The sequence below is a fragment of the Lissotriton vulgaris genome, chromosome 1_2 (assembly GCF_964263255.1).
Source record: "Lissotriton vulgaris chromosome 1_2, aLisVul1.2, whole genome shotgun sequence".
Classification (NCBI taxonomy): Eukaryota; Metazoa; Chordata; class Amphibia; order Caudata; family Salamandridae; genus Lissotriton; species Lissotriton vulgaris.
The window spans coordinates 366,155,507-366,166,393 of NC_141686.1; the positions used below are offsets into that span (position 1 = coordinate 366,155,507).

General features: G+C 53.8%; 1 pseudogene across 1 annotated transcript in view; it reads right to left on the reverse strand.

Moving 5' to 3' along the window:
* LOC147736895 (uncharacterized) overlaps positions 1-10,309 on the reverse strand; it is a 133,185-nt pseudogene extending 122,876 nt beyond the window's left edge. Inside the window, exon 1 of the transcript XR_015307517.1 lies at positions 10,227-10,309. The product of XR_015307517.1 is annotated as an uncharacterized LOC147736895 (transcript). The remainder of the gene's footprint in view (positions 1-10,226) is intronic.
* Positions 10,310-10,887: the final 578 nt, after the last annotated feature.

Sequence of the window (10,887 nt, forward strand, 5' to 3'; positions counted from 1 at the left end):
GAATGGATCACTACCTGCACCGACACCCTGGACCCCCTCAAGCATAGCTGCAACCTAACGGAAGACATGAAGAACTTCAATGAATGGATGACCACCTGCACCGATACCCTAGCCTCCTCAAGCACAGCAGCAAAATAAAGGAAGACATCAAGAACTGCAATGAATGGATCACCACCTGCACCGACACCCTGGACCCCTCAAGTAAATCAACAGCAACCTAACGGAAGACATCAAGAACTGCAATAAATGGATCACCACTTGCACCGACACCCTGGACTCCCTCACGCACTTCAGTAACCTAACGGAAGACATTAAGAACTATAATGAACGGATCAACACCTGCACCGACACCCTGGACCCCTTCACGCTCAGCAGCAACCTAACGGAAGACATGAAGAACTGCAATGAATGGATCATCACTTGCACCGACACTCTGTACCCCCTCACGCACATCAGTAACCTAACGGAAGACATCAAGAACTGCAATGAATGGATCACCACCTGCACCGACACCCTCGACCCCCAAAGCAAATCAACAGCAACCTAACGGAAGACATCAAAAACTGCAATAAATGGATCGCCACCTGCACCAACACCCTGGACCCCTCAAGCACAGCAGCAAACTAACGGAAGACATCAAGAACTGCAATGAATGGATCACCACCTGCATCGACACCCTGAACCCCTCAAGCATATCAGCAGCAACCTAACGGAAGTCATCAAGAACTACAATGAATGGATCACCACCTGCATCGACACCCTGGACACCCTCAAGCACAGCAGCAACCTAACGGAAGACATCAAGAGCTTCAATGAATGGATCACCACCGACACCCTAGTCCCCTCAAGCACAGCAGCAACCTAAAGGAAGACATCAAGAACTGCAATGAATGGATCACGACCTGCACCGACACCCTGAACCCCTCAAGCATATCAGCAGCAACCTAACGGAAGACATCAAGAGCTTCAATGAATGGATCACCACCTGCACCAACACTCTGGACCCCTCAAGCACAGCGCAACCTAAGGGAAGACATTAATAACTGCAATGAATGGATCACCACCTGCACCGACAACTTGGACCCCCTCAAGCACAGCAGCAACCTAAAGGAAGACATCAAGAACTGCAATGAATGGATCACCACCTGCACCGACACCCTGGACCCCCCAAGCAAATCAACAGCAACCTAACGGAAGACATCAAGAACTGCAATAAATGGATCCCCACTTGCACTGACACACCCTGGACCCCTCAACAACAGCAGTAACCTAATGGAAGACATCAAGAACTTCTATGAATGGATCACCACCTGCACCAACACCCTGGACTCCTCAAGCACAGCATCAAACTAACGGAAGACATCAAGAACTGCAATGAATGGATCACCACCTGCATCGACACCCTGGACACACTCAAGTACAGCAGCAACCTAACGGAAGACATCAAGAACTGCAATGAATGATCACCACCTGCACCGACAACCTGGACCCCCTCAAGAACAGCAGCAACCTAAGGGAAGACGTTAATAACTGCAATTAATGGATCACCACCTGCACCGACACCCTGGACCCCCCCCCCCACGCACAGCAGCAACCTAACGGAAGACATCAAGAAATGCAATGAATGGATCACTACCTGCACCGACACCCTGGACCCCCTCAAGCATAGCTGCAACCTAACGGAAGACATGAAGAACTTCAATGAATGGATGACCACCTGCACCGATACCCTAGCCTCCTCAAGCACAGCAGCAAAATAAAGGAAGACATCAAGAACTGCAATGAATGGATCACCACCTGCACCGACACCCTGGACCCCTCAAGTAAATCAACAGCAACCTAACGGAAGACATCAAGAACTGCAATAAATGGATCACCACTTGCACCGACACCCTGGACTCCCTCACGCACTTCAGTAACCTAACGGAAGACATCAAGAACTATAATGAACGGATCAACACCTGCACCGACACCCTGGACCCCTTCACGCTCAGCAGCAACCTAACGGAAGACATGAAGAACTGCAATGAATGGATCATCACTTGCACCGACACTCTGTACCCCCTCACGCACATCAGTAACCTAACGGAAGACATCAAGAACTGCAATGAATGGATCACCACCTGCACCGACACCCTCGACCCCCAAAGCAAATCAACAGCAACCTAACGGAAGACATCAAAAACTGCAATAAATGGATCGCCACCTGCACCAACACCCTGGACCCCTCAAGCACAGCAGCAAACTAACGGAAGACATCAAGAACTGCAATGAATGGATCACCACCTGCATCGACACCCTGAACCCCTCAAGCATATCAGCAGCAACCTAACGGAAGTCATCAAGAACTACAATGAATGGATCACCACCTGCATCGACACCCTGGACACCCTCAAGCACAGCAGCAACCTAACGGAAGACATCAAGAGCTTCAATGAATGGATCACCACCGACACCCTAGTCCCCTCAAGCACAGCAGCAACCTAAAGGAAGACATCAAGAACTGCAATGAATGGATCACGACCTGCACCGACACCCTGAACCCCTCAAGCATATCAGCAGCAACCTAACGGAAGACATCAAGAGCTTCAATGAATGGATCACCACCTGCACCAACACTCTGGACCCCTCAAGCACAGCGCAACCTAAGGGAAGACATTAATAACTGCAATGAATGGATCACCACCTGCACCGACAACTTGGACCCCCTCAAGCACAGCAGCAACCTAAAGGAAGACATCAAGAACTGCAATGAATGGATCACCACCTGCACCGACACCCTGGACCCCCCAAGCAAATCAACAGCAACCTAACGGAAGACATCAAGAACTGCAATAAATGGATCCCCACTTGCACTGACACACCCTGGACCCCTCAAGAACAGCAGTAACCTAATGGAAGACATCAAGAACTTCTATGAATGGATCACCACCTGCACCAACACCCTGGACTCCTCAAGCACAGCAGCAAACTAACGGAAGACATCAAGAACTGCAATGAATGGATCACCACCTGCATCGACACCCTGGACACACTCAAGTACAGCAGCAACCTAACGGAAGACATCAAGAACTGCAATGAATGATCACCACCTGCACCGACAACCTGGACCCCCTCAAGAACAGCAGCAACCTAAGGGAAGACGTTAATAACTGCAATTAATGGATCACCACCTGCACCGACACCCTGGACCCCCCCCCCCACGCACAGCAGCAACCTAACGGAAGACATCAAGAAATGCAATGAATGGATGACCACCTGCACCGACACCCTGGACCCCCTCAAGCATAGCTGCAACCTAACGGAAGACATGAAGAACTTCAATGAATGGATGACCACCTGCACCGATACCCTAGCCTCCTCAAGCACAGCAGCAAAATAAAGGAAGACATCAAGAACTGCAATGAATGGATCACCACCTGCACCGACACCCTGGACCCCTCAAGTAAATCAACAGCAACCTAACGGAAGACATCAAGAACTGCAATAAATGGATCACCACTTGCACCGACACCCTGGACTCCCTCACGCACTTCAGTAACCTAACGGAAGACATCAAGAACTATAATGAACGGATCAACACCTGCACCGACACCCTGGACCCCTTCACGCTCAGCAGCAACCTAACGGAAGACATGAAGAACTGCAATGAATGGATCATCACTTGCACCGACACTCTGTACCCCCTCACGCACATCAGTAACCTAACGGAAGACATCAAGAACTACAATGAGTGGATCACCACCTGCACCGACACCCTGGACCCCTTCAAGCACAGCAGCAACCTAACGGAAGACATCAACAGCTTCAATGAATCGATCACCACCTGCACCAACACCCTGGACCCCTCAAGCACAGCAGCAACCTAATGGAAGACATCAAGAACTGCAATGAATAGATCACCACCTGCACCGACAACCTGGACCCCCTCAAGCATAGCAGCAACCTAATGGAAGACATCAAGAACTACAATGAATGGATCACCACCTGCACCGACACCCTGGACACCCCAAGCAAATCAACAGCAACCTAACGGAAGACATCAAGAACTGCAATAAATGGATCTCCACTTGCACTGACACCCTGGACCCCCTCTCGCTCAGCAGCAACCTAATGGAAGACATCAAGAACTTCAATGAATGAATCACCACCTGCCCAAACACCCTGGACCCCCGCATGCACTGCAGCAACCTAACGTAAGACATCAAGAACTGCAATTAATGGATCACCACCTGCACCGACACCCTAGTCCCCTCAAGCACAGCAGCAACCTAACGGAAGACATCAAGAACAGCAATGAATGGATCACGACCTGCACCGACACCCTGAACCCCTCAAGCATATCAGCAGCAACCTAACGGAAGTCATCAAGAACTACAATGAATGGATCACCACCTGCATCGACCCCCTGGACCCCCTCAAGCACAGCAGCAACCTAACGGAAGACATCAAGAGTTTCAATGAATGGATCACTACCTGCACCGACACCCTGGACCCCCTCAAGCACAGCAGCAACCTAACGGAAGACATCAAGAACTGCAATGAACGGATCACCACCTGCACCGACACCCTGGACGCCCTCACGCACAGCAGCAACCTAACGGAAGACATTAAGAACTTCAATGAATGGATCACCACATGCACCGACACCCTGCAAATGGGGTTGCCAATTCTACAGGGGGTAGCATGAAACAGAGCGGGCAGGCCAAACTTCAGAGGACATGCGTAAAGCATTCACGCAGTACCCACAGACAACGCACCAGGCACACCACAAAAAAGACACAACACTGCTTCTGGTTGGAAAAAGAATAAGTTTTGTATTACATCAAACCTGCAAGGGCAAAACATGATAATAGCAGTAATCTCAAAAGGGTGCCAACTGGAGCCAGGGCAATGAATGCAAAGGGGGTTATTTACATGGGAAAGGGGCAAGGAATAAAAGGTTAAGTACGTGAGTCCATGGCTGAAATAAAATAAAAGGTTATCATGGGCATGAAACTTTATCAGAATACGTGAGGGAAAGAAATACTAATGCTGAAACCCAAAGTCAATATCGCAGGGCCAACTCAGGCCTTAATCCTTGGCCTCACCTAGAAGTAAGCTGGAGCCGTAAACTAAAGCATTAGGCTTGAAACACACATTAGGAATGATGGCCTAGCCACCCAACAGGGCCTTAACAACTGGCATAGGTAAAACACTTCATGAGGCTGGAGTAAACATTTCAGTAATCCGAAGTAAACCCTTCAGTAGTCACTTTGCGCAGAAATAAACACTTACGCCAGGGTAAACATCTCCTTACTCAAGAAGAAACATTTCATCAGGAATAACCATTTCAGCAGGTCAGAATAAACATTTCATCGGGAATAGAATAACTTGGTCACTGCTCAGGACATGGCAGTATCCTGTGATGTACTACTCCCCCAGCCAGGGGCTAACGTTTATTAAATTCTGGCCCCCCAAATGTGTCTGGCAGGGCTCTGGCCCAGTTAAGGGTATAACGGCCACCTAAGCAGGTCCAAATGGGGGCACCTAAAACATTGCACCCTAACATGAGGTCCCCAAAATTGCAAGTCCCAGGGGGGGGCGGGCACCGACCCTGTGCCCCGACTCCAGCCCCTAACCACCACTCCGCTGAGCCCTTCACTCACCGGGGTCCTTGCGGAGTTGGCTCCTCTCGTCGACTCTGACCCTCTTCTGCGGGTTCCTCTGGGACTCGCACGTGATGCTGGGGGGGTGCAGGCACCGACACCGTGCCTCGACGCTCCCTCTCCCCCTCAGTCACTCTGCAGTTGTGGGCATTGCGGGGTTGTCCTCCTCAACGTGGGAGCCCCGCCAGCAGCTCCCTTCTGGCTGCTCTACATGAACTGGGCTCCCTCCTCTGCACGGGGCCCGCATCACCTCCTCTCGGCCCTTCTGGGTCTACTGGAAATTCCTCCTCTGGTTGCCCGGCCGGCAGACAATCCAGTCGTGGCCTTTAGGGGGTGCGGGCGCGATGGCCAATGGTTGTGCGGCAAGGGCGGGGGCGCGGACAATGAGGCGGCCGGGCGCCCTTGTCACGTGGGCAGGTCGGGGCTGGCTTCCCGGGCTTGGCGCGGCCCACTTCTTCACTTCGGCGGCCCTCCCTTGGCTCTGGGGGCCGTCACAATGAGGCTCCTCACAGCGGGGACCTTCCCAGGCGAGCGCTGGGCCATGGCAGAGTCCACGGGGCCCAGGCAGCGCTCGCACACCAAGGGGGCAGCACCAGCAATCTCCGGGCCGCGGCGGTTATCTCAGGCACGGCCCCTCTTCAGACGGTCATGGGGCCGCGGCGGTGAGTGTTGCTCCGGCGCCAGTGCGGGGTCAGGGCCCAGCGCGGCCCACTCTTTATTTCGGCGGCCCTCTCCTGCCACCGGGGGCTGCTGCAACGGCGATGGCAACAGCAGGGGGGGGGCTCAATATCGCGCCGGGCTGCGGCGGTGATTTTCTGCCCCCAGATGCAATCGGCGGGCAGCGCCACAGGCTCCACGGCGCCCTGGCCGCGACGGCGTTGCTGGCAGAGATGAGGGGTAGGAGGAGTGTGGCTCAATGGTTAGAGCGGCAGACCCTGATGCAGAGTTCTGGCCAGGGACCAGGGTTTGATTCCCGCCTCGGCGGGGTCTCTGGCTCAATTTCCTCGGACCTGTTAATTCTGGCCTCGGTGCCTATTCTAATCACGGGCCCCACACTGCAACTCTGGGCAATAGCTTGCTTAGCCTCCACACCGGCCCCAACAGCGCTAAGGATGCCTGGCTTCACCCTGGGGGTGCCCAGGAGTGGACACTTCACGGGGAAAGCCAGGAGGGGTTCCATAGCGGTATGAGTATCAGCGCCAGGAAGCCGAATAGGCGATACCGCAAGGTGACCGTCTGGTGACAGTGCGCTCTATAAGTACCATGACATTTACATTTACCCTCCGATTAATTATCCCAAACACGCCATAAGCGCGCAAAAACACGGGGTAGGCTCCCGCGGCGCTATTCACTCAGCCAGAGGCGTGAACACGCGGCAATATGCGGGATAGGCTCCCGCTTTTCTCTGGCACACAGAGGGGGCAGGAATATAGCACTTCCCCCAGCGCTTCAAAGTTATAGCGCTTAACAGGCAGTTCCTCACAGTACAGCGCTTCCAAGGGGCACAGCTTCGCGAGGATTGCGCTTGACAAGCAATCAGTTCCTTCAGGCCTGGCAGCACTTCTACAGCACAGCGCAGGGGGGGTGGACAGTCCCAACAGCAAGCCCAGGGGTCCCAGGGTAACTCTTCTCACCTCCTGGGGGGTCCAGTCCACGACACTCCTTCCCTTCTGGGCGCTTCTTCATGCAGCGCTTGCATGGTGCAAGGTCCCAACAGCTTCAGGGACCTAGGGGGGCCCGCCTTCTTCAGGGGCCCTGGGGACAGAGGAGTAGGCACTACTGGGCCAGGTCAGCAGGTAGTGGGGGCATCATCAAAACAGGGTGGTAGGCTTTCACCGTCCCCACTGCAGCGTGGCCCTCCTCCTACACAGCAGCCTGAACTCCTGAAGTGGGGCTCACAAGCCCTGGGGACAGTAGGGGGTCCTAGATGGGTGCTGGGTCCAGCATACAGGCCCAAGTGGCGGTATCCCCTTGCAGCAGGTCCCCTCCCATTCCTGTCCCAGCTCTGTGTCATTGCATCCCCATTGCATCCATTGCACATCCCCCTTACTTATACCCTCCTGCCAGAACCTTCTAGAATGTAGTGGCAAACTGGTCTAAGCTGGCTCAGGGGGAGGAGTAGAGCACCCTGGGTGCCAGGCTTTCCCTCCAAAAGCTAGGGGTGGCTGGGTACCTAACAACTAGTCTGCTAACCTCCTGCAGTCAGGTGGCACAATGCACAGCCGTGGCATCCATTTTAAATGCAGTAAACAAATGCAGCATTTCACCAGGGTGCATGTTTACAATGGGGAAAAATAAGTGTACACACCATTGCATGACATTTAACGTTACACAGGGCATCTCATACCTCACATGGCCTATTCAGTAACCTTCACCATGGGGGAGACATCCTACAATAAGGGGGTAACAACTAAATATTTTGGGGGAAGAGGGCCAAGTCCAACACCCTGAAACCCCTCAAACACAGCAGCAACCTAACGCAAGACATCAAGAACTTCAACGAATGGATCACCACCTGCATCGACACCTTGGACACCCTCAAGCACAGCAGCAACCTACCGGAAGACATTAAGAACAGCAATGAATGGATCACCACCTGCAGCAACACTATGGACCCCCTCACACACAGCAGCAACCTAACGGAAGACAGCAAGAACTCCAATGAATGGATCACCACCTGCAGCAACACCATGGACCCCCTCAAGCACAGCAGGAACCTAAGGAAATACATCAAGAACTGCAATGAATGGATCACCACCTGCACCGACACCCTGGACCCCCTCAAGCATACCAGCAACTTAACGGAATACATGAAGAACTTCAATGAATGGATCACCACCTGCATCGACACTCTGGACCCCTCAAGCATACCAGCAACTTAACGGAATACATGAAGAACTTCAATGAATGGATCACCACCTGCAGCAACACTATGGACCCCCTCACGCACAGCAGTAACCTAACGGAGACATCAAGAACTTCAACGAATGGATCACCACCTGCACCAACACCCTGGACCCCCTCAAGCACAGCAGCAACCTAATGGAAGACATCAAGAACTGCAATGAATGGATCAGCAGCTGCACCAACACTGTGGAGCCCCTCAAGCACAGCAGCAAACTAACGGAAGACTTCAAGAACTGCAGCAAATGGATCACCACCTGCACCCACACCCTAGGCCCCTCAAGCACAGCAGCAACCTAAGGGAAGACATCAAGAACTACAAAGAATGGATCACCACCTGCACCGACACCCTGCTTACCTGCCTCTTCTGCCATACATTGGACTGTCAGGCCAGTGCAGCCCTGCTTACCTGCCTCTTCTGCCATACATTGACCTGTCAGGTCAGCCCTGCTTACCTGCCTCTTCTGTCATACATTGACCTGTCAGGCCAGTGCAGCCCTGCTTAACTGCCTCTTTTGCCATACATTGACCTGTCAGGCCAGTGCAGCCCTGCTTACCTGCCTCTTCTGTCATACATTGACCTGTCAGGCCAGTGCAGCCCTGCTTACCTGCCTCTTCTGCCATACATTGACCTGTCAGGTCTGATCTTCTGGCGCTGCCAGGCGGCAGTACAGGCCAGTGCAGCCCTGCTTACATGCCTTCTCTGTCATACATTGACCTGTCAGACCAGTGCATCCCTGCTTACCTGCCTCTTCTGCCATACATTGACCTGTCAGCCCAGTGCAGCCCTGGTTACCTGCCTCTTCTGCCATACATTTACCTGTCAGGCCAGTGCAGCCCTGCTTACCTGCCTCTTCTGCCATAAATTGACCCGTCAGGTCAGCCCTGCTTACCTGCCTCTTCTGTCATACATTGACCTGTCAGGTCAGCCCTGCTAACCTGCCTCTTCTGCCATACATTGACCTGTCAGGCCAGTGCAGCCCTGCTTACCTACCTCTTCTGCCATACATTGACCTGTCATGCCAGTGCAGCCCTGCTGACCTGCCTCTTCTGCCATACATTGACCTGTCAGGTCAGCCCTGCTTACCTGATTCGTCTGCCATACATTGACTTGTGAGGCCAGTGCAGCCCTGCTTACCTGCCTCTTCTGCCATACATTGACCTGTCAGGCCAGTGCAGCCCTGCTTACCTGCCTCTTCTGCCATACATTGACCTGCCAGGTCAGCCCTGCTTACCTGCTTCTTCTGCCATACATTGACTTGTGAGGCCAGTGCAGCCCTGCTTACCTGCCTCTTCTGCCATACATTGAGCTGTCAGGCCAGGGCAGCCCTGCTTACCTTCATCTTCTGCCATACATTGACTTGTGAGGCCAGTGCAGCCCTGTTTACCTGCCTCTTCTGCCATACACTGACCTGTCAGGCCAGTGCAGCCCTGCTTACCTGCCTCTTCTGCCATACATTGACCTGTCAGGTCAGGTCAGCCCTGCTTACCTGCCTCTTCTGCCATACATTCACCTGTCAGGTCAGCCCTGCTTACCTGCCTCTTCTGCCATACATTCACCTGTCAGGTCAGCCCTGCTCACCTGCCTCTTCTGCCATACATTCACCTGTCAGGTCAGCCCTGCTTACCTGCCTCTTCTGCCATACATTGACCTGTCAGGTCAGCCCTGCTTACCTGCCGCCCTTGCCAGTCGTCAAAAGGTGGCTTCAAGCGTTGTATAAAGCACTCGGTACATTCAAGTGCTCCTTTCTCCCAGAGCAGTGGGGCGTGGCCCAGTGTGTGGTGAGCTCAGAGCAGGCGTCACACTGCGCTCGAGGCTGCCCTACTTCCTCCTTCCTCGCAGCATCACATGGCTTCACTTCCCTTTCTTCAGCTAGAAAAGGTTTCACAACCCTTTCCTCCCCCAGACCTCCAGATGCAGAACACGTGCAGCCCCCAGAGGGGGCCATTGTACCCCCTCCTCCCCCAGACCTCCAGCTGCAGAGCACGTGCAGCCCCCAGATGGGGCCATTGTACCCCCTCCTCCCCCAGACCTCCAGCTGCAGAGCACGTGCAGCCCCACGAGGGGAGCCATTGTAACCCCTCCGCCCCCAGACCTCCGGCTGCAGAGCACGTGCAGCCCCCGGAGGGGGCCATTGTACCCCCTCCTCCCCATACCTCCGGCTGCAGAGCACGTGCAGCCCCCAGAGGGGGCCATTGTACCCCCTCCTCCCCCAGACCTCCAGCTGCAGAGCACGTGCAGCCCCCAGAGGCGGCCATTGTACCCCCTCCTCCCCCAGACCTCCGGCTGCAGAGCACGTGCAGCCCCCAGAGGAGGCCATTGTACCCCCTCCTC